General features: G+C 38.0%; 1 protein-coding gene across 1 annotated transcript in view; it reads left to right on the top strand.

Annotated features, from left to right (window-relative positions):
- Positions 1–23,765, top strand: part of ERC2 (ELKS/RAB6-interacting/CAST family member 2) — a 709,181-nt gene that overhangs the window by 174,842 nt on the left and 510,574 nt on the right. The window lies entirely within an intron of this gene.

Here is a 23,765-nt window from a genome sequence, read left to right as displayed (position 1 = left end):
AATTAGCTGTCCCTGATGTGCTATGCATTCTAATTTACAGCTAAGCCTTTGGAAATACTCGTGGGTCCTGTCAGAAAATACATGGAAAGCAAAAGAGTTTTAGAAGTGAAAAAAAAATGTTTTGTGGTTTAGAGACTCCTGAGGAAAGTTAACTCTTGGGCTGAGTATAGTATGGGGGGAGTATGTCAAGGGCCAAGAAAGTATTTCATATCAGTTCATGCCTCTTAGAGTTGCTTTACAACATCTCATCATGTTGCTGTAATCCATGAGCAGAATAAAAGTGGACAGCCTTCCAGGGCAGATGTAAAGAAATTATAGCTAGTTCTCTAGTGCAAAGTAGTGCCAATTTCAAGTTTGGGTACCAGGCCTCTCCCAACCTGTCCAGCCTGACAGTACTTTTGTTTATTTCCACTTTGTATGTGGCTTTCTGTTAATCTGATTAAAATACCAGTTCTGTGTATAGGTGTTATGTTTCTGGTTAGCACTTTGAGGTTGGGGTCCTAATTGAGAGCTTTTTTTTCACCTTCTGGAAGTACAAGTCCTTTTGAAAACTTATGGTTTTGGAGTTTTGGGACTCTTTAGAATTTGGTTTTCATGTACGGGAGGAGGTTCTTTACATTAAAGTCTGAGTGTGTGTGCAAACAAGTGAGCATTTCCTGAACCTTCCAAATGCTGTGCATGTTTGACCTGGACTATACTGAGAGTGGTCTGCACACCTATGCTTAATCTCTCACGCCTCCCACTTATAACTGAGGGATCTGAGTCTCATATTTGGTGTAAATTATTAGGACAACCACATTGGGGGAAAAGTTTGTCAACGTAAATGAGTCTTACCCTTTGATTCTGTAATCAAATACCTGGATACCTCTGGAATCTATCCTTTAGAGATAATTTTTAGTGCAGAAAAAGAAGTTTTATGCCCAAAGGTTGGCATAAACTGAGAGCAATTTCCCCTTTTTTAAAATAAAAGTTTTTTTTTAAATAAGAGAAAACTTTTAAATAAGATAAAACTTAATAGTTTCCAAATATAAAACTAGCAATGATGTTATATAACCACCAAAATGATTTAAAAAGTACCAAACAAGGTACTTTATTACTTACGATTAATCTTCATTCAAGTTATTATTATCCCATTATTTCAGTCTTGAGGGAAGGGAATAGGCTGTGGAGTTAGAGCTTGTGAACACATAATTCCTTCTTAGAGTAACCAGCTTGTAAGGTACAGCTGTGACAAACACTGAAACTGGTGAACAGAGTACTCAGAAAGAAGCCATGAGGCTGACACTTCATAGGTTCCTTGGGATGCCCATAAACACAGCACCCATAATTATTTTTTGTTGTTGAAATAAAAAAATTTTTTTTAGAAATCTTTATTTATTTTTGAGAGAGAGAGAGAGAGAGAGAGAGAGAGAGAGAGAGAGAGAGAGAGAGAGAATGAGCAGGGGAGGGGCAGAGAGAGAGGGAGACACAGAATCCAAAGCAGGCTCCAGGCTCTGAGCTGTCAGCACAGAGCCTGACACAGGGCTTGAACCCATGAACTGCAAGATCATGACCTGAGCAGAAGTTGGATGCTTAACCGACTGAGCCACCCAGGCGCCCCTGTTGTTGAAATTTTAAATTTATTTACAAATGAAAATATATTTTAGTTATTTCAGGATAATTTGTAGCAAAAAGCCTTGGAAGATGCTTTTGTAATTCTGTTGCTATTATCCTATATAATATTTGCTATATTTGGGGGATGGGAGGTTTGTAAGGCCTGCCTTTCTTTGAGCTTATTTTTTTTAGCCTATAATTCTTTCGATCCCCACTATCACTACTAGGTATTATGACTGTCCTTCAGGCTTACATTCAAATGAGACATATATGGGAGACATCAGACATAACTTTTACACACTCTTAAATTGTTTCTGAAAAAATATATCTTTAAAAATTATAAAATTTATAGAAATGAACTACCACCCATGTTGATATATAACATTAAGATCAATCCAAAGCCTGATTTAAAAAATAATAACCATCAGAACATGAAAGGAGAACATTCTTTTAGGTTTTTAAGTCAATGTATAATATTGTCTAAGTGCAATAGGGTATCATTCCAGACTGGTAGGTGCTTAAAATGAAACTTTCAGACCTTCCACAATAGAGTTTTAATGCTAGAGTAGAAGGGCAGAGGAAAGTATCCTGTAGCCCACCTCCTTTAGGTTACTTCTGCTCACCCCTCAGGTTACAAAGACAGACCTGTAGGCTTGCCAGACTATAGGCAATACTGGGAACCAGGACAAGTCACTTAAATAGCTGGAAACCTCATGCGTAAACTGTGGAGGCAGGAGTTGGATTAGATCAGCATTTCCTAAACATTGTTTTGAGAAATTCCAGTGTTCTGTGAGGAGTTCAGAGGCATCCACAAGTAAAGAGTTTCCCTGATCAAATATATGTGAGAAATGCCATATCCCTCTTTGGAGATTCCCAGTGTATGTGAGTGAGCATATTCTAGGCTGTGAGATATTCTGTAGTAAAGACATACTGTCCAGTGTTTCACCCAGCATTACTTAAATGTATTTGATGACAGAATCCTGTTAACAAGGAACATATTTTGGGAAACACTGAACTAAGTTTTTTTCCAAGCTCCAAGATTCTGGGATTTTAAACATGCCATCCAAAGGTTGCTTAGCAACATGACAGCCACCTGATTTTCCCACTAGATGGCACCCTTGAATGAGATTTACTTTTTATTTTTGACTTGTTTCTCTTTAGACCTTTTTGGACATCGTTTTCCCTATGTACCAGGAGAGTGCAGATCAGATATGAAATTGATGTTAAAGCCATTATGGTAACATTTTACAAGTTATTTAAAATAAAACAGTGTGTCAACTGTAGGGATAAATAACAACTGAGACTGAAATACGATTTTTTTCTCACTGGAGCAAATAACTTTGTAAAAAAATATGATTTGAACAATACTGATATGTCTTATTTTTCACATTTTAAATCAGACTTTAGCCAGACAAAGTTTAGTTGAACATTTGCATTGTTTTACTGATCAACTTGAAATGTTGATCTGTGAGGCTGCCAGGGAATCTAGTGGCAGTTGGGAACTTTCTTTAGTTTCTATGATGGGTAAAAAAAAAAAGTGTCTTCAGCTGTAACACATGTGTATATTTTGTTAGAGATCACTGAAATATTATTGTGTTTAGGTGGCAGTTCATCGTCAGAAGGTCTGACTCTCTAGGCAGGCTGTGGTAAGTGGTCTCTTAAAGTCTCCTTCATGTTCTAATAAATTTTTGATTGGTTCTTTATTAAGAATAATTTGCTATTAGGCATTAAGATTTTGCTGGTCTGTGGGTTAGTCAGTCTGTCTTTCACTGGGTCTCACTGTTGTAAGCTTAAGCACATTAGCATCCCCCCCCCCCCACCCCTTCCCTGGAGTTCATGGAATTTCACACGTTGGTTTAAGTGTGCCCAGGAGTTTTGGAAAATGAAGGCAACTTTACTTAGGAATAGTCATGCTTCAAGTTTGTTCAACTGAAGGATGTTTACCTATTAGAAATGTGTGCCTTTTTAATGATGGAAAGGGAGCTTTTAAAAGTATAATGAGGAGGCTTCCTGAACAGCTTCCTGAATTACCTGAAATATGTGTGTATATTTGGGGTGGAGGTGACAAGCCAAATTCTGTGACTGGAGTCTCATCTCTCTCTTTCAACGCAACCTTTTGAAGGTGGACTCTTTGTAAGTCCTCTTAGGTCTTATTCCAGTGAAAGATTCTTTCTGAACCCCAAATAGCACCCTGAGGACATTAAAATTCTTATACTTCCTAAAGGTAAGTTGTCTGAATTGTGATTTTCTTAGCATTACTATCAGATTTGCTACCATCTCTCGCTTCATGTTTTGTGTTTTCTCTTAGCTTTTTCCTCTACAACATTCAGCATGGCACAGGCCCTAGTTTTGAAGTTATCTTTGGGCCTTGGATTTTTAGCATAGTTTGTGTGTTGCACTCTTATTTTGTTAGAGCATTTGTTTGAGAAATTTGATGCAGATTTTGTGAGTGTGGTTTATAATGGAAATGTCAGTTAAAACACATAATGATAACCTAGTCAGTATGTATTGAGTGCTTATTGCTCCAGGCACTGTGCCAAGCATGTTACATGTATTAGCTCATTTAATCTTCATAGCAACCTGAAGGGGATAGATGTTCTTTCTATGGCATTTTCAGATGAAAATGGGGGATAGATGCTCTTTCTATGGCATTTTTTCACATCTTATGTTTTACCACCACATGAAAGATATGAAATATTCTTGTCCAAATATTTTGTGGAATGTGCATAGGGATCTTTGTAAGGTTGAGACAGGCTGGGCCAAGTGGCTACAAGGTAGGAAGAAATCTCCTGATAATGAGAATTCAACTCCCAAGTTTGTTCTCAGCTCTAGACACCAAGATTTCTTGGCCTGATGGCTTCATATTCAAATATGTTTGGCCATGTTTCTCAAAACACTGAGTTACTATACTTTGCATTAACAGTGCTTGGCTTTGTCTTTTATGCAGAAAGCCCCTCCAGGCCTCTGTAATGTGCTAAAAAAGATCTTGTCTAAAACTCATGAAAATAAATAACATAAAACTGTTCTGAATAAATTTGAGTTAAGTGAACAGAACCCTTTTCTGTGTATGTGTATTGCGTACATACAGTTGTGTGCTCCCGTGAACACATGTTCTGTCGTTGAGCCTAGGACCAATATCCTCCATAGTGAAGGACATCTCATAATTTCCATTATAAATTATTTTAGGGTTTATAACTAATACTGTAAAAAATTCAGCCATGCCTGGAACTTATTTTATTGTGTTTGCAGGTTAGTTATTGCAAGGGAGCATGTAGATGAGAATATATCTTTGTCTTAGCAGTTGGAGGTGGTACAAATATTTTTGTAATTGTTGTAATGGATGGGAGGGATTTCGTAAGTAGATCAGGGACCTCAAAGATTCAAGTGGCAAAGAGCAACACGTCAGTTGGATTCTGGATGCCTGAAGGGCAAATACGAAGTTTGATCTTTAACTTGCATGCTAATTATAAATGAGAGGCTACCCAGTATAGCATTGAATTCTGTGAATCTCTTTTTAAAGAAATTAATTGGCAGGAACGAGTGCATTCTTAGAGGCATGTAAGTTTATTTTTATCATTAAGACTAAGACTCAACTCAAAAGTCAACTCTTCTGGAAAGCCTGCAATAGTTTCTAAAATGTACCGAGCACTTTCAGGCAGCATGCTAAGCTCTTTACACGAGTTTTCTCATTTATTCAACTGAACATCTTTATTTTACAGATGAAGAAGCCAAAGATCAGAGACAAAGTATACCAGTAGGAGCTGGTATAAGGGCTGATAGACATGGGGTGCAAGAGCCTACAGTCTGCACGCATTGTGCCTAGTGTTTTCTGATTCCCTCTTTGCACTGACATTCCTTTAATCCAGTTAGTTGTTCTCAGCCCTGGGGCTTATTAGAACAAGCCAACGAACTTAAAAATGCAGACATGCAAGTCCACTCAGATCAATTAAATCAAAATCACTGGAAATGAGGCCCAGATGATTTTGCAGAGAACCACCCCCCCCTTTATTTGTGATCAGCTTTAATAGTTGTGAGGTCAATTATTCCTCATGTAAAAGTTTAATTGACCCATAACCCATTTATTTAAAATTTGTACCCGTTTGTATGGGCTGAGCAAAAGTTTGTCTTTGCAAAGGATTTGCTAAGTGAATTAATAGATGATAGTGGAGCATAAAGGAAATGTTTATCCTATTAAAGAGCACAAACCGCTTTCATGTGTAATCAAAAACTGTATTCATTATAAACAAATTGATAGGTGAATTTCAAGTCATTTTAATATCTGTTAAGTAAATTTCCTAAGTACTCTTCATCTACTACATTTTATTAACCTGATTGATTACTTGCTTTAAAAAATGTTTTTAAGAAAATATTCTGTCATTCTAACTTTTGACATAGTCAACTTGAGATTTTCTCACCTTTAGTTGAAATTAGTTTTTGCTGTGTGATGTGCTATAATGTCACTTTGTAGCTGGGTGTTTTGCCTCAACCATGAGGTTTCAAATTTTTAAAGCAAGTATCTCATCTCTAATTTTTTTAAAAGTACTTATGCCTATGTTTTCGTGCTCTGCACTTTGTACGTGCTCTATGAGTGCATACTTTTGAGCAAAGTAGTGCCTGCTTGGGGAAAATAAAACTTCAGTTGAGGAAAATGTAGAGCTCACATTCATCCTGTAGATCAGATAGCTGGTCATACTCATATGGGTTGTTTATGATCCACGTGCATGAGATTGGTCTATGTCCGAGCCATACCAGGTGTCACTGAATTTTATTCCTGGGAAGATGCAAGAGCTCCTGCTGTGCGAATGATATATCCTTAAATGTGTGATGGTTCCTGGATGGCTCTGGGTCACAAAATACAGAAGATGGAGAGAGACTGTACCCAGTCTACTCCTGTCAATTTTATGCATTTCTAGAAAGGCAAAACAGTGCAGTAGTTTAGAGCTAAGGGTCTGATGTCAGTGGACTCAGGTTCAATAAAAAGTTCTACCACTCAATAATAGTGTGGCCCCAGACAAGCCACTTATCTTCTCTAAGTATTTCCTTATCTTTAAAATGGGGTATTGTGAAGATTGAGTGAGTTAACTTATAAACATGATTGGTGTAGTGGATGGTAAATTGTAAACCTGCATACATATTACCTCTTAGTGTTAATATAAAATGAAAATAATAAATTATTTAGAGCAGTGGTTATTAACAGGGGATGATTCTGCCTCCCAGGAGACATTTGGCAATGACTGGAGACAGTTTTGGTTATCACAGTGTGTGTGTGTGTGTGCGCGTGTGCATGTGTGTGCTTTACTGGCATCTAGCGGGTAGAGGCCAGGGATGCTGCTAAACATTCTGCAATACACAGGGCAGTCCCCCCACAACACAGAATTATTTGACCTCCAGCGTCAATAGTGTCAAGGTTGGGAAACCCTAATATAGAGCCTAATAAGCACAAGTACGTGATTTATATTAGCCAAAAAAAGTTGAAATATTAAATTACCCTGGTATATTAAAGGAAGGCAATTCATGAAGATAAATAATCTCATTTAAGAATCTAGGGAATAGATTTACTGTGATGACCAGGGAAGAAAGGTCACTCAGGAAAGGTAAGGGAAGTTTGCTTTCAGGAAATAGGACATAAGACAGTGATGAAATAAGCTTGAGAATGCCATGAGGATGCTATTTAGGGATTAAGCTGCTAAAAGGCTTGTTCTTTCTGCCACTTCTGGAGCCGTCTTGTAAAGAAGCATGCAGGTAATGGAGGAACTGTTTTACTTTTAAAATAAAACTAAAGGTAACGTGTTCATTAACACACATGAGCACACACACATGAATATATGGCTGGCAGATTATGTAGAGTATTAAATTAAGATAATTTGGAAATAACCTCTAATTCATAGCCAGCAGTACATTGGTTGTGTGCTCACATATACTGGGTCTCTTCTGTATATCTCAAAATGATCAAATTCAAACAAGAATGAGTAGTGGCATTCTTCTTGTGAGTTGAACTCACATTCTACTATGTACTTTGCTATGAATACAATTGGTTTTGAAGACTAGTTTTAGTGTTAGAATGATCTCTAGTGCCCTAGAACATATATAGAAATTATAATGAACTTAAATAAATATACATTTATTTAACTTATTATATAAAGATTTAAAAATATTATATTTATAAAAATAGAATCCTACCTCTTTGACCTGGCATCCCCAGGTTCTTCACAGTGGTCTCCAAACTATCTGTTGGGCTTTGTCTCCCACCATATTTTTCACCCTACACTCTGCTCTCCTTAAACCCAGTGATGATAATATGAAATCACCTTTAGAATTGTTTTTGCTTCTAAAGAGAACTTGTTTTGCTCTCAGATATATCACTTAGCACAGAATAGGCACTCAATAAATTTGATTAATACATAATAATGGCTCTCTTTGTAGACCAAACACAGACATATTAGGTATTGTGCCTCCTGATCTTTGTGCCTTTATTCCTCCCTTATCCCAAAAGATTTTCTTATGGAAATATTATCTTCTCCGTTAAAATTTACTAAAAAATCTTCTTCACAAGATCTTCTCTTATTTCTTTTTCAACCCCAGTTCTATCAGAATTAACCTCTCCCTCTTGAGAGACCCAAAGGACTGTGTTCTTCTCCATTTGCCTTGTGTTGGATCTGGTCAAAGCAAAGCCCTTGTCCCCTGTATTGTATACAGCTCCAGGTAAGAAGCCATGACTGTACATTCTTCTATCTGCTACAGGGTTTTTGTACAAAGTACCCAAGTCCTGATTGAATAGCTCAGTGGGTCTTCCCATGGTCATCACCCTGAGGTTCTCTTTGCTATCATGCTATTTACAACATGTTTACTTTGAAATAAGTCTAAGGAGATGAAGTCGCCATAGACTTTTAGCTCCCTGAGGGCAGGGCCTGTGTGTAATTCTATTTGGTGACTCTTTATCTAGAGTAGCATGGAGAGCATGCTCAATAGATTTCTGGGAAATGATTGATGCCTTGAATTACTGTTAGGTGGTTAGTGCCACTTTGTCAAGTATTTTTATGTGAAAGGCAATTGATGGTCCTCAAAGTGTCTGTTTAATGAACTTAATCAGGGAGATAAATGGATTTACTCTATCAGTCATATAGCTACTATGGGACTGATTTATAGACTAGATCTTAACTTGTAAAAAAAAAGGGTAAAGTGGAGGGCAAAGAGCTTCCTCTAGAAATGGAAATTAGCCTTTAGAAGACCTTTCAGCTCAATTTAGAGATATGCTGCTCTTAGATTTCTAAAATCTCTGCCACTAAGCATACATTAATTGCTTTTCACTTGGTGCCAGAGGCACTGGGAGAGTAAGACCAGTTTATAATATAGCCCCTGTCCTCTGGTGCCTTATGCCGTAGTAGTGCATGGCTAAGCAAACTTTTTCTTAAAGGGCCATTTGATAAAGATTATAGGCTTTGCAGGCCATTCAGTCTTTTGCAGTTATTCAATTCTGCCATTGTAGTGTTGTTGTAGCACCCGTAGACAGTACATAAATAAGTGAACATGACTGTGTTCAAATAAAACTTTATTAGCAAAACTGGTTTAGCCTGGTTTAGCCTGTGTGTCACAGTTTGCTGACTCCTGCTCTAGAGTTTGGGTAAATGTGTATGTATGTGGGTATGTGTATGCATATAAAACTAATTGTTAAAGTGTGTGCTTTTTACTGTTAACATTGTAGAAACTGAGGTGAGCGAGAAGGCTGGGCCAGAGTAGTGGACAGGGGAGGCTTGATGAAGGATTGTCTGTCTCTGTGATCACATGTTTAGAACTGTTCTTCATTTCACTTTCCTATCAAGAAAGTTGTTTGTGAAGTTACTCATTTTTTTCATGTGTTTTATAAATATCTGCTAAGTGGTCATTATATAGAAATGTTCATTCTGACTTTTTTAAGTTTAAGAGTTGGATGTGTTTTCCATATTTCAATGACTTGTTTTACACATTTTAGCATCTCTGAAATTGGGATGTATCTCCCAGTTGATGGTGTTATTATATGATTTTCCTTTCTCTGAGGATATAAATTAAGATATACCTTACAACTGTTGGGGGTTAGATTCAGAAGAAATATGGTAGCTGTTGTAGCACTGCCTTCAGTGTTTTCTAAAACAGGGCCACTTGTTTTAGATACTTTGGTTTTTACTTTTACATCTACTTAGCAACCTGTTAGACACAAAGATTCTAAGAACATTTTAAGTAAAGATTGGAAATGCTTTTTTTTTTAACTAATAGTTTAATTCCTAAAAGAGACTGGTTACTTTACATGTCTCATTTAATGTTCTGTTAAATAAACTTCTTATGTCAAAGCACAGCTTTTCCTGTGCTCTTTGATAATTTTGACTTTGATAATTTTTCCTTCATAAAGGTAAAATATGAACAACAATTTCAGAAATACCATTCTGTGGTCTAGTGAGTAACCTGGTCATAGCCCACTGTGTCTATTACCTGTAACATTCCCTTTATTAGAAGCACAGAATTTGAGAACAGGTGTTGCAATATATATGTGTTTTCCCCAATTTATCTCATTTTTACTTCATTGCTTTTGGATTCTTTAAAACTATGAAGTTCTTTATGCAGGACTGGCCTAATTAGGAGAGCTTGGGAAGGTTTGTAAAAGGTTTAATGTTCCCTCTCTTTCCTGTCTGTGTAAATCAATTAAAATGGACTATGAAGAAACTCACACTCAAATCATGTGTAACTCTGGATTTTACTGCTATGTGCTTGTTTTCTACATTCGAAGAGGAGGTTCCACTTAACTGTATTTATGATTTACGGTAGCCAGAGATACATTTCAACCAGTTTCGTGATATACAGGAACATGACATAACATAGAAACATTATTTATGCCCCCTATCAGAACAGGAAAACTGTTTCTTATACTGTGCTTATAGTTTAGGCAGTGTTCATAGTAAGCACATCTGTCTTTGTAATTAGTGTAAAAAAAATCAGTAAAAATTAAAATTCAGATTAGTATTTCACTACTGACATCTCTAAGTATTTCTAAGTTAATCCTCCTCAGTAATAATAGTAAATACTCTTCAGTGTTTGTAGTCTTTGGCTCCTTTAGGCATGGCTTTTGTTTATTTGTCGTCTTTAAAGTTTTTGTTTGATTGCTAAGTCTTGAAGTAATCTCTACATAGTTTTTTCTTCTTGTGTATTTTAGAAAAGGTCTTCAGTGCAAAAAGGTGGTTAAATATTAATTGCCAATTGGTCATTAGAGAGAGATAAACTGTGATTCTTATACCACATGGAGAATTTTACAGTGTGGTATTTGTGGTATTGTATGTGTGTGTGTGTATTCCAAGGCATTTCAAACTGTAGTTTTACTTAATGACATTCTTATTATAGGGTGTGCAACCTGAGAGGTAGGAAAGGGTAAGCCAGAAGCTACAATTCATTCAAAGATTTCTTCTTGAAATAACTCTGGAAAAATAAATTTTATTATTTTTTTTCTGACATCTTGAATTGCATTTTTTATCCCGCTTTACCTTTAAGGTACTTAAGTGAAAAGTATAATGACTTTTTAGAGCAGGCCCAAACTGTAGAGCAATTTAGTTGAGTCCTCTTATTTTTAGACAGAAACCAGAGTTAGGCTGCCCCTACCATTTGAGGGGCCAGGGCAAGTACTAATGGAGAGCCACAGACCAAATATCTAAATATGCAAAAGGTCTACTCAAGCTATGCCTGCCTCCTGTCCTGAGGACTGTGGCCTAGTGCCTACAGGTAACAGGGGCCTCAGTCTCTCCAGGGCCTTCCCATGGATCTGCAAGAGCAGGACAGGGTGAGAGTGGACTTAGGTCCAAGACCCCTGAACCCACTGAGCCCCAAGTGAGGATAACCTATTCAAACTGTCCAGGGAGGTGTGTTTCTGCCTCCAGGCCTTACTTGTCTGAATCAGGCCTTCTAGGGATGCCTCTCTTGAGCAAGGGGAAGGAAGGGAACAGAGTTATCTGGGAGACATCTTGTCTTTGGTTTCCAAGGGCAGAGGCTGTGGTTCATCCTCTCATGGTCCATCAACTCAGTATCCTCTGGCCTGGGGGCCAAGTTCAGCTAAGGAGTCTCTCCTATAGGCTTGGGCAGTTACCAAATAAAAAACAAACAAAACTTCCTTATAAGATTGAAAAGAAAAGAAACTGCATTTTGGAGTTTGTTCTGTGTGGAGCCCTCTACAGTTTGTGGCCCAAGAAAGGGGCCCCTCTGGCCTAGGTCTAGGAAAAGTCTAAGAAAGGTCAAAGGGCCTGGACATTACACAGCTAACTAGTGGTGCAGGCATTATGATCTTCTTCAGAAACTACAGATTTGTTCTATCTACTTTATGACTTACAAACATGCTTGGTTCTGATAAAGTACAAAAAGGGAAAAAAATGGAAAGACAGAAATAATTTCAATAATGTATTATTCACATTATCATTATCCTATCTCAATTTTTCTTTCTCTGTTGGATAAGGAACCCTTAAAAACTCACATATACATCGTGACTTTGAAAGAAAGAAAGGCTATCAAAACACTCTCCTGTGAGAAATTTTCCGTTTCAGAGAATTCAGGTGTGTGAATCACTTCCTTCTGTCCTGTCATAGAAGAAAAAAAAAGCAATATGACTTTATATTTCAGCTGAGGAGGCCGGGGTTGGCATTTTCCAGGGAAGATTGCTTATCATGGAGCAGAGCTATATACTGAAATGGATTTCTGCATAGACTTTACAGGAACAGTTTGCAGATGTGGACGGCATTCCCAAGAAAAGATTTTTACAGTGACTGACATCCCCAAAACCTTCCCAGAAAAAGGAAAACGTGTCCTTTCTCAATTTCGCGTATGCTTTCTCCTTGATCAAAAGGCTGATTTATCCATGGTGGCACCTGAAAAATAAATTTTTTAACAAGGTTGCTTCACAGTAAAGATGAAAGTACAAGCAAGTATTAGACAGGCCAACTGGAAGGGCTTGAGTGTGGAGGATTTTATATTTCTTCTTGCAATAAACACATGTGGAGTCCAGGAAGGGTGATGCCGTCATCTGGTGGGGTGATGGAGATCCCCACTGACGCTGGAAAAATACCAGGTTAATGAAGTATGAAATGTAGCATTAGGCACAGGCAGGTATTTTGTGAGTTTGGGAGTCTGTTGAGGGGAGTAAAATCTTAAGTCCTGTTGGTCTCAAGGATCTGGGAGAGGTGAGTGGGCAGAAGGGGTTAGGCTGGGGAGTGATAGGTTGGGTTTGTTTTTGCCTCAGATAACTGCACCTGGAGTGAGAGGGCAGTGAGATGGTTCCTCTGTAGGTTTCATATGGTGACTTGCGTTCATGTTTTTACCAACATGTGTGTTGGTTGTTCATTTAACACCTGTAACATATGTCTATTTTTGCATTCATTGGAGGAATTATGCTTGTTTACATATCTGGCTTTACTGTTGGGCTGTGAGCTTTTTAGGACAGTGCTTAGTCATCTGTTTTTTTCCCTATTCCCAAAAGAACTAATGAAACTTTGAAAGTAGTTATTATTTAGAAGAGGTTGGTTGCATGGAATCAGAAAGGCAAAGTCTCCCTCAGTGGAAAGAGCAATATGCTTCTTACCACCAAGGGTAATGCCTCAAATAATAAATAGACTCCAGCACTTGAGAAGCTGTTGGCAAAAGCTTGGCTTTCAGCAGTGTGAGGTCTGAAAAAACTCCCAAAGCATATCATTTTCATAATGCATATTCTTACAAAATGCAAGATGCAAATTCTAAGAAAAATTGAGGATGCCTTCCTCTACAGAGAAGTCACTGTCCTTTAGAGCAGAAAAGCATTAGAGTGCAAAGAGCATTTGCTGTTCCCCTGGAAACGGCTGCTCAGCAGATGGCCTTCACATTTATGGCCTTGATAGTTTCAGGATTGGAAACTATCATCCTGAAATGGAAAGGAAGAAAATTTGATTTCCTGGGCATGTTCTCTTCAAGTGGAGATGGTTTCTCAAGTGTTACTTGGGAGAAAAAAATACGGCAATATTATCTGAAGCTCCAAATTTATATGTGGCCCTCTATTGCTTAGATGTGTGCTAATCAAGGGTATTTTTTAGTAAGGAGACATGAAATGTCTCAGGAAAGATTTCTGTAAGGATAAATTCCCACCTTACGTTTCCTTATATATTGTTCTCTATGCCTAGATCACTTTTCCTTCAACTACCTTCAGTCAACTAATGTTGGCACATTTGTCAGATCCCAGCTTTGTGGTCACTTCCACTGGGGAGCCTACTTTGAATTCTTAGATCCTCTGTGGTTCTCGTCTTTAAATAATTTCATCTCATCCTGTAGCAGGGCCTGCAAATTGGTATGCCTATAGGAGCCAAGGATGAAATGGACTGTTGATAGTAGAATCTTCTGTGATGATGGGAGCATCTGTATCTGCCTGGTTTATTATGGTAGCTACTAGCCACATGTGGCTTTTGAGTACAGTGGCTAGTGCAACTGAAGACCTGGACTTTTAGTTTTTATTTAGTTTTTAGTTAATTAAAATGAAAATTTAAATAATTACATGTGGCTAGTGGCTACTATAATAGACTAGCACAGGCAGGTCTATAGAAAAATGAGCAGCATAAATATGATCAGTGAGTTGAATTTGGACTCAGTGTCAAAGATACAGAAAGGAATACTGAGGACTGTGGAAAACCAGAAACCATGTACCTTATCAAAAAAGGACCATTGTTGCTCAGTTCTAACTAATTTTTAAGAAGCATAAGAGAAAATCCTATTCATAAGAGAAAATTTTATTGTGAAATTTCCTTATTTAAAAAAATGTTGGCAACTATCTAAAATTCTTGGTCAGATTTTATTTGTGTGTGGCCATTTTGTGACTTCTGTGATTGCTCCATGGCAAGTATTACTATTACTTGAGAGGAAGTGCTGTCAATACTTGCTGGGACAACATTAACTAGGGCTGACCCAAGCAAACTGGGCACTAGGAGGTTATTGTAGGCTTAAGGTGAGCAAGAGCATGGTAGCCTGGACCGTGTGGCAGCCATGAAGATGACTCCTTGAGAACCTCATTAGAATATACTTTATTTTTTCCTTGGCCCTTTATGTTTATTTGATACTAGACTAAACCTTATATATAAATAATTTCAAACAGGTTCAGTTGTTTCATCCATTGGCCTCTGTAAACAAGCTTGTTTCCACCTCACCTATTTCCTTCATCCTATTGCCACAGAATCCATGGGTCTCACCTCTGAAGACATGCCACATGCAATCAGGCCACACAAGTGGCAACAAAGGTATATGCCATGGAACTCGACATCCTGGTTTGTCTGGGTTGAAGCTGTGATTTCTTAAGCCTATGTTTTAAGCTTTCATTGCCTTTCCTACTGATATTGGAGAATGTTAAGCAGTTTGCTGGTTTCTGGCAGTGATTTCCCATAGGCAGTGCATACAGCCTCACCTAGAGATCCTCCCCCGACTCCTGCCTAGTACCTGATTATGGGGAAGGAGTAAGAATATTTGCCAACAAACATGTAATTTCTGTTGCTACCTGTTCTACCATTTTGTGTGAACCTCAGGAAGAAAGTTTTCATACTTGATATCTGATATTACTATATTTATATTTACATTTTGCATTCTGACAATGATGTTCTGGTTCCTTTATAGGATAAAGTTTTATTCATTTACTGCTTGGTTAAATATGATGCAAAGGCCAAATTCTTACAGGCTACCTTTGGGGGTCTCACACGGTCATGCCCCTCACCTACTTTAATAGGCTCACCGTTCACTATAATCCCACGGGCATTTTCCAATTTTGACACATTTTACAGACTTTTCCCAGCATTCCTTGAGCTATTTCTGCTTCTAGAACTTGGTGTTTACTATTCTCTAACCTGGGATGCCCTTCCATTTTTACAGGTCCATCTCAGAACGAATTTCCCCATTGTAATGGTCTGTTTTCCCTCTGTGTTCAGTACAGTGTTTGTTTTTCTGCTATAACTTGTATCAGCTCATGCCATGGACACCCCTGAGTCAAGGAGGGATATATTTCATTCCAGTTGTGCCTTTCCCAGAGTATACTTTCAATAAATATTTAATTCATTGAATTATGAATGTAAGTTTTTTTGAGTAGGTGACATAATTATGAATTTGTATTTGTATTTTATAATGTGGAGCAAATTAAACTGAAGTTTCCTCCTTTTTCCTGTTAGTCCTTAATTGTGGTATAGTTTTTAAAAGAAGTACCAAGATTTATTTTTTTAAAAATGTCCACAGTTTGGCTGGGCCATCTTACTTTTTTCTGAGTTGCTTAGATTTTGCTGTGTGGTCAATTTCTAGTATATGTCATATGGCCTTTGGTTATGTCAAAATTTGATAGTGCTTCTGTGAAGTAATTGTTGAATTTATTTTTGAATGTCTTTACTTCACATCCTCTGGGCTTCTCTTAAGCTTTCCTTTTAGGGAAGGCTTTCAGAAGTGTGTGGTTTGGTGTCCATAAATTCCTGGAAGTTCTGGATGGTTGGAAAATGATTCACACAGTAAATATCTAGGGCTGGATTTGCAAATCATATGCTAAAATCTTACAGGCACCATTGGCTATCAATCATTACCCTGCTGGAAGTAAATAAAAGAGATTAATGCACACACAAATCTTCTCAGCTATGGCTTTGACATAACAGGCAGTCTTTAGGGCAGTGGTTGTCAAAGTGTGGTCCTCAGACAAGCAGCGTCAGCATCACTTGGGAATTTGTTAGAAACCCAAAGTTTCAGGACCCACTCCAGACCTACTGAATCAGAAACTCTGAGGTAGGGCTCAGCAGTGTATGGTTTAACAAGTTCTCCAGGTGATTCTGATTTACACTAAAGCTTGATAGCCACTGCTTAAGAAGATATGGGGGGGGGAAATCTTTGAAATTGCCCTGCCTCCTGTATGTACTTGATACATAAGACCTGGAATAAACTTGGTTTTCTCTTTAGCTCCTTTTCTGAGCTTCCTCTAAGAGGGTCATCATCATAGGAATTTGTTCTTTTATTTATTTTTATTGAATCTGGCAATTGCAAATCTCAACGCTATATCTGAAAGGAAGATTTTATTCTTTATTAGGAAGGCAGCTGGTAGAGATGTAGGCATTTGAACAAATTATTATAAGCGGTTGCTTGTGACATTAATTAGTTCTCTCACACCTCCTCCCCTAATTGAAAGAGATTTGCTTGTAGGATGATTTAGTTTTGTTCTATGTTGGACAGCATTGTACTAAAATTGCAGCTGGCCAAGAATCTTGGACATGGCACCATGCATAGGGCTTCAGTGAATTAGAAGAAGAATATGTTGTGTTGAGAAGCAAGCAGAGGCTTAGGGAGGGGAGCCACTCATTCAGGGTTTTGTAGCTAACAAGTGGCTGAGCTGAGGCACACCCACACTCCTTCTGAAGTCTCTGCTCTGAACCACCACATGTACTGCCTCACCAGTGTCACTGGGCCATGAGACAGCAAAACATAAATACTGCTCTGTGGACCTCTTTGCTGTCAGAGAATCCATGCTTTTGAACTCCTTAAAATCATCCCTCTCCCTCCTCTCCAGAGTATAAACTTCCAGTCCAAGAAAAGGCTGCTTTCCAGAAAAACCTTTGAAAAACTTCTAAGGATAGCAAAGGGAGCTGGAGATATTATTTAGACTTAGATTCTCAGAACTTTAGAGTAAAAAACTAGATACGTTAAAACAAGTGAACACATATATATTTACTTATATGTATACCACCAAACCTTTGATGATGGCTGTAGGGTTGCCAGCTTTTAACTTTTCCAGTTTAGGAAATTGAGCAAAAAAAAAAAAAAAAAAAAAAAAAAAAAAAAAAAAAAAAAAAAAAAAAAATCACAGCTATCATCAGCTACCTTTATCATTTTCAACCTCAGATTTTTTCTCTTTTCTCAGAACTCCATCCCTGGGTGATCTCATCCAGTTTGTGGCTTTAGATACCATCTGTTTATTGATGATTTTAAAATTTATATCTTTGACCTCAACCTCACCTTTGAATTCTAGAATCATCTGTTCAATCACTTCTCTACCTTTCTGCTTATATGCCTAATAGGCATTATAAATGCAGTGAATCCAACCTAGATTCTTAATTCCCTCCATTCCCTCGATCTTCTTTCAGTATTTACCATCTAAGGTGCAGGACAGAAATTTTGCCTTTATCTTTTGGCCTCACTTTCTCTCACATCCAATTCATGAGCAAATCTTGTTGGTTCTACTTTCAGCATATATCTGGGATGCATCCCCTTCTTACCACCTCATTTGCCACCCTCCTCACCTAAACCACTGTGATTGTCTTTCGGCTGAATCTAATTTAATAGCCTCCTGATGGGTGTCCGTGCTTCTTGCCTCCTACAGCCTGTTCTCCACACAGCTGCAGAATGATCCTTTTAAAAGTGAGGACATGCCCCTCTTCTGCTCAGAACTCTCCCATGGCTCCCATATCATTCAGAATAAAAGCCAGAGTCCTTCACTGGTAATAAATCATGTGGATATCATATTGTCATCTGATAGGATGCGATGACAAGGACACCCCACCTCTGTGGTATTCTTCCCCAAACTCATAACCCTAAGCTAAACATGAGGAAAATATCAGAGAAATCCATAATGAGGGACAATCTACGAAATACCTGATCAGTATTCTTTAAAAGTGCAAGGGCATGAGGAGCAAGGAAGGACTGAGAAACTGTCACAGAGTGGAAGAGACTAAAAACTCATGTCTACATGCAATGTGGGATCTTGGAATGGAAAAAAGATATCAGTAGGAAAACTGGTGATTATGAGGAAAGTCTAGAATTTAATGAATACTACTGTATGGATGCTACAAGTTTTGACAAGTATACCACAGTTGTGTAAGCTGTTTAACATTTGGGGAAACTGCTGAGAGATTAGTTTCTGAACTATTTTTATAACTATTCTGCAAATCTAAAATTATTCCAAAATTAAAATTTTATCTAAAAGATAAAAAGCTGAAGTCCTCACAGTGGCCTACTAGACCCTATGTGAACTGTTTAAAAAAATTTTTTTTAATGTTTATTTATTGAGGCAGGGGAGGGGCAGAGAAAGAGGGGGACACAGAATCTGTAGCAGGCTCCATGCTCTGAGCTATCAGCACAGAACCCGACGCAGGGCTCGAACCCACGAACCACGAGATCATGAACTGAGCCAAAGTCAGATGCTCAACCAACTAAGCCACCCAGGTGCCCTGTGAACTGGTTCTGATAAATGCTCTAACTATATCTTTTTTTTTAAGTTTATTTATTTTGAGAAGGACAGAGAGAGAGAGAGAGAGGGAGAAAGAGAATCCCAAGTAAGCGCCATGCTGTCAGTGCAGAGTCCAGTGAGAGGCTAGATATCACAAACTGTGAGATCATGGCCTGAGCTAAAATCAAGAGTTGGACACTCAGGCACCCCTCTAACCATATCTTCTATAACTTACCTACCTACTTCAGCCACACTGAATTCTCTCTTGGATATGTCAGATTTGTTTTTGCTTCCTGGTCTTTGTCCTTGCTTTGTCTTATACATAGAGTGCTCTTTCTTCAGTCCATGGCTAGCTTCATCACCTCATTCAGATATTTGCTCAAATGGCACAGTATGTGAAAGGGCTTCCCTGACCCTTTTTCTCCCCCTGCACTACTTTCTATTATCTTTTTCTTTGTAGATGTGTGTGTGTGTGTGTGTGTGTGTGTGTGTGTGCTTATGTGTATGTATGTATGTACATATGTGTGTGCTTATGATCTTTCTCCCTTCTCTAGAATATAAGCTTCATGAAGCAGGATAATTTTTTTTTAACTATCTCCAGAATAATGTCTGACATATAGAGAGGACTTATAGTAGACATTTTTTGAATGAATGACTAAATTTCATAAAAATTTTAGATTGAATAATCAGTTTCAAAAGGAGCAATGGTTCTTTAGATGGAATGGATTTAGCTTTATGAAAAATTCATAGACTTGAACTTTTCTGGTTTGTTTTGCTGTAGACGAGTGAAAATTTGATAGCAGATTGGTACTGGTCTAATAGCTGGGATTTTAGAGCCAGAGGGCTAGGTCATTGTCTCTTCAGAGTGGTATTTTAGTTATTCTAAACTCATGCTATCCAATATAGTAGCCACTGGCCACATGTAGCTGTTTACATTTAAATTAATTAGAGTTAGGTAAAATTAAAAATCCAGTTCCTCCATTGGACTGGCCGTATTTCAAGTGGTCAATAGCCACATGTGGCTAGTAACTACCACATTGGACAGCCCAACTATAGAACATTTCTTTCATCACAAAATGTTGTGTTGGCAGCACAGTTTTTTAAATGTTAACTGTTCTTTAACAGACAAATCTTTGTTTTAATGCCTTCAGATAATCAAAATCAAACGATAATAGCAGCAGCAGCAGCAGCAGCAGCTATAATTTGTTGGCATTTGCTCTGTGGCAGGCACCGTGCTGTCTGCATTTCTAAGTGTTCTTTCAATCCCCAGATCCTTGGAAGAGGTGCTATTTTTATGTTCTAGATGAGAGAATTGAAGGTCAAGGACAGTAAGTAAGTTTCCCAAGGCCACAGAGCTGGTAAACAGGGTTTCAGACTGAAGACTATTACCAAAGTAAGGCCTGTAAACACTGCAATTCAGAGAAGCAATGTTCACAACCATGAGGAATTACCCCATTTTGGTGTGTCTTTGGAGTACCTTCTCTCATTGTCAGGCAGCATGTTTCTTCCTTTCTTTTCTTTGCAATCTCATCAACGAATCTCAGTTTTATTCTGCCAGGTAAATTTTACTCCTGAATGTCTCCTCACCATTCTGATTTCACAAGTATCTGCCCCCCATGTCCATTGTAAATGTTGGTTGCAGGCACTGCTCACTACTGATGGGTAGGAGCCCTCCTTGCAATGTGTCATAAAGGATAGAAAGGCTGAGTCAGGGTCCTGGCCATTTTACTTTCAGTTTCTCTTTGGGTTGCTGACTGAGTACTTTAAAAAATGTTTTATTTGAGTGTAGATGACATACAATATTACGTTAGTTTCAGGTGTACAACATAGTGATTCAACATCTCTAAACATTATGCAGTGCTCCCCACAAATGTAGTTACCATCTGTTATTATAAAATGCTATGACACTATCATTGGCTATACTTAAAGACTCCATCAAAAAAATACTAGAAGTAATAAATGAATTCAGTAAAGTTATAGAATACAAAATTGGTACCTAGAAATCTGTAGTGTTTCTATACACCAATAACAAAGTAGAAGAAAGAGAAATTAAGAAAACAATTCTGTTTACTATTCCACCAAAAAGAATAAAACACTGAGGAATAAATTTAGCCAAGGAGGTGAAAGACCTGTACTGTAAAAACTATAAAACACTGATGAAAAAAGTCAAAGATGACACAAACAAATGGAAAGATATTCCATGCTTATGGATTGGAAGAATTAATATTGTTAAAATGTCTATACTACCAAAACAATCTACACATTCAGTGCAATCCCTATCAAAATACTAACAGCGTTTTTTTCACAGAATTAGACCAACTAATAGTAAAATTTGTATGGAGCCACAAAAGACTTCAAAGAGACCAAGCAGTCCTGAGAAAGAAAAACAGAGCTGGAAGTATCACAATCTCAGGTTTCAAGACATACTACAAAGCTGTAGTAATCAAAACAGTATGGTACTGGCACAAAAATAGACATATATATATCAATGAAATAGAAAAGAGAGTCCAGAAATTAACCTACATGTATATGGTCAATTAATCTGTGACAAAGGAGAAAAGAATATACAATGATTGAACAGTTTATCTCTGCTTGTGCCCCAAGCACAAGGGATTGTGACTTTTTACACAAGGGTGAAATCCCAGGGATCAATAGAGCTGGCAATTGCACATGGCTTCTCTGGAATGGAGGTCAATGGAGCATGGGAGGATGTTTCCTGAAAGATAAAAGGAGAGAAATTCTTGATTGTTAGGAGAAAGCCCTCTGAGAAGATCCTGCTTGGTTTGGAAAATGATCCCAAGACTAGTCTTTTTAATCTCATGTATCTAGGTCAGAGAGAATTTTTGTTTCTTATTTTGGTTGTCTTGGTTTATAATTATGGAATGTATCTAACTCTTATATTCTATAAAGAAGTTTTTTTCTAGGGTAAATTGTATAATGCTTATTTCGTACAGCCAAAGGGTATTTTTAGAGTGAAGAGATAATTTAGGATGATTTTCCTTTCTTATTTAAGCGTTCTCTGAGGGAAATGGTCTGATGTACAGTAATGAGGCCATATATCTGTTGCTGAGGTCACTGTTGACAATTTGAATAATACTGTTCTTGAAGAGAACAGCTAATGGTAGTGATTGACTGCTAAAATTCAGCCTGTCAGGCCTGACCTTGTTCTCTGTGGCTCAAAAAAGAGAAATATGTCTAATGCAGATAAATGTGTCATAACTGTAACCCCTGCATAATTGCCTCAAGCTCAACCTTCTTTAATTGATAATGCATTGTGTACACTTTTGTCATAGACTATCATGGTGGTTTTTGACTAGGTCAGATGAATTGGTGGGGCATTCCTAAGACAACAGTGTGCACACAGGTGAAGGTCTTGAAAAGTCTGTTATATGTTGAAGAAAGATTGTTCAGTTCAATGATTGAAGTGTGAGAGAAGGGTCTTAAAAGACAGGTATGGGGACAGGGCAGGAAGGGCTTTGAAGACTCAGATAATTTTTTCTTCAAAAAAATTTTTTTTAACGTTTATTTATTTTTGAGACAGAGAGAGACAGAGCATGAACAGGAGGAGGGTCAGAGAGAGAGGGAGACACAGAATCTGAAACAGGCTCTAGGCTCTGAGCTGTCAGCACAGAGCCCGACGCGGGGCTCGAACCCACGGACCGCGAGATCATGACCTGAGCCGAAGTCGGACGCTTAACCGACTGAGCCACCCAGGCGCCCCAAGATAATTTTTTCTTAATATAGAGAGAGTCATTCAAGTTAGTGGTGTACCATGCTTTAGAGAGCTTAATTTGAATTCAGAATATATGTATATAGAAGATGCTTAATGGTGTGTGCCCTGAAATCAGACTGTCCTGATTTGAATTCCAGGTAACTTAAGGATGCCTAAGTCTCAATTTCTACATCTGTAAAATGGGCGTAGTAATAATTCCTACCTCTTAAGGTTGTTGTGAGGATTAAAGAAGATAAACAAAACACATGTCTCAGTGGTTTGAAAGGGCAAACCCGACATATGTTGTTATCTTAGTTTTTTTTAAAGTTTATTTATTTATTTTTGAGAATAAGAGAGAGGAGGGGGGCATAAAGAGAGGGAGAAAGAGAATCCCAAGCAGGCTCCTCACTGTTAGTGCAGAGCCTGATGCTGGGCTGGATCTCATGAACTGTGAGATTGTGACCTAAGCTGAAATCAAGAGTTGGATGCTTTTACAATCTCAGACTTTAGCCTCTACTGCAAAGCTGTAATCATCAAGACAACATGGTATTGGCACAAAAACAGACACATAGACCAATGGAATAGAATAGAGACTCCAGAATTGGACCCACAAAAGTATGGCCAACTGATCTTTGACAAAGCAGGAAAGAATATCCAGTAGAAAAAGACAGTCTCTTTAACAAATGGTGCTGGGAGAACTGGACAGCAACATGCAGAACATTGAAACTAGACCACTTTCTCACACCATTCACAAAAATAAACTCAAAATGGATAAAGGACCTGAATGTGAGACAGGGAACCATCAAAACCCTAGAGCAGAAAGGAGGAAAAAACCTCTGTGACCTCAGCCGTAGCAGTCTCTTACTTGACACATCTCCAAAGGCAAGGGAATTGAAAGCAAAAATGAACTATTGGGACCTCATGAAGATTAAAAACTTCTGCACTGCAAAGAAAACAATCAACAAAACTAAAAGGCAACGGATGGAATGGGAAAAGATATTTGCAAATGACATACCGGACAGAGGGCTAGTATCCAAAATCTATAAAGAGCTCACCAAACTCCACACCCAAAGAACAAATAACCCAGTGAAGAAATGGGCAGAAGACATGAATAGACACTTCTCTAAAGAAGACATCCAGATGGCCAACAGGCACATGAAAAGATGCTCAATGTCACTCCTCATCAGGGAAATACAAATCAAAACCACACTCAGATACCACCTCATGCCGGTCAGAGTGGCTAAAATGAATAAATCAAGA

The sequence above is a fragment of the Panthera tigris genome, chromosome A2 (genome assembly GCF_018350195.1).
Source record: "Panthera tigris isolate Pti1 chromosome A2, P.tigris_Pti1_mat1.1, whole genome shotgun sequence".
NCBI lineage: Eukaryota > Metazoa > Chordata > Mammalia > Carnivora > Felidae > Panthera > Panthera tigris.
Note: the sequence above shows the minus strand (reverse complement) of the source record. Positions and strands in the feature narration are given on the sequence as shown.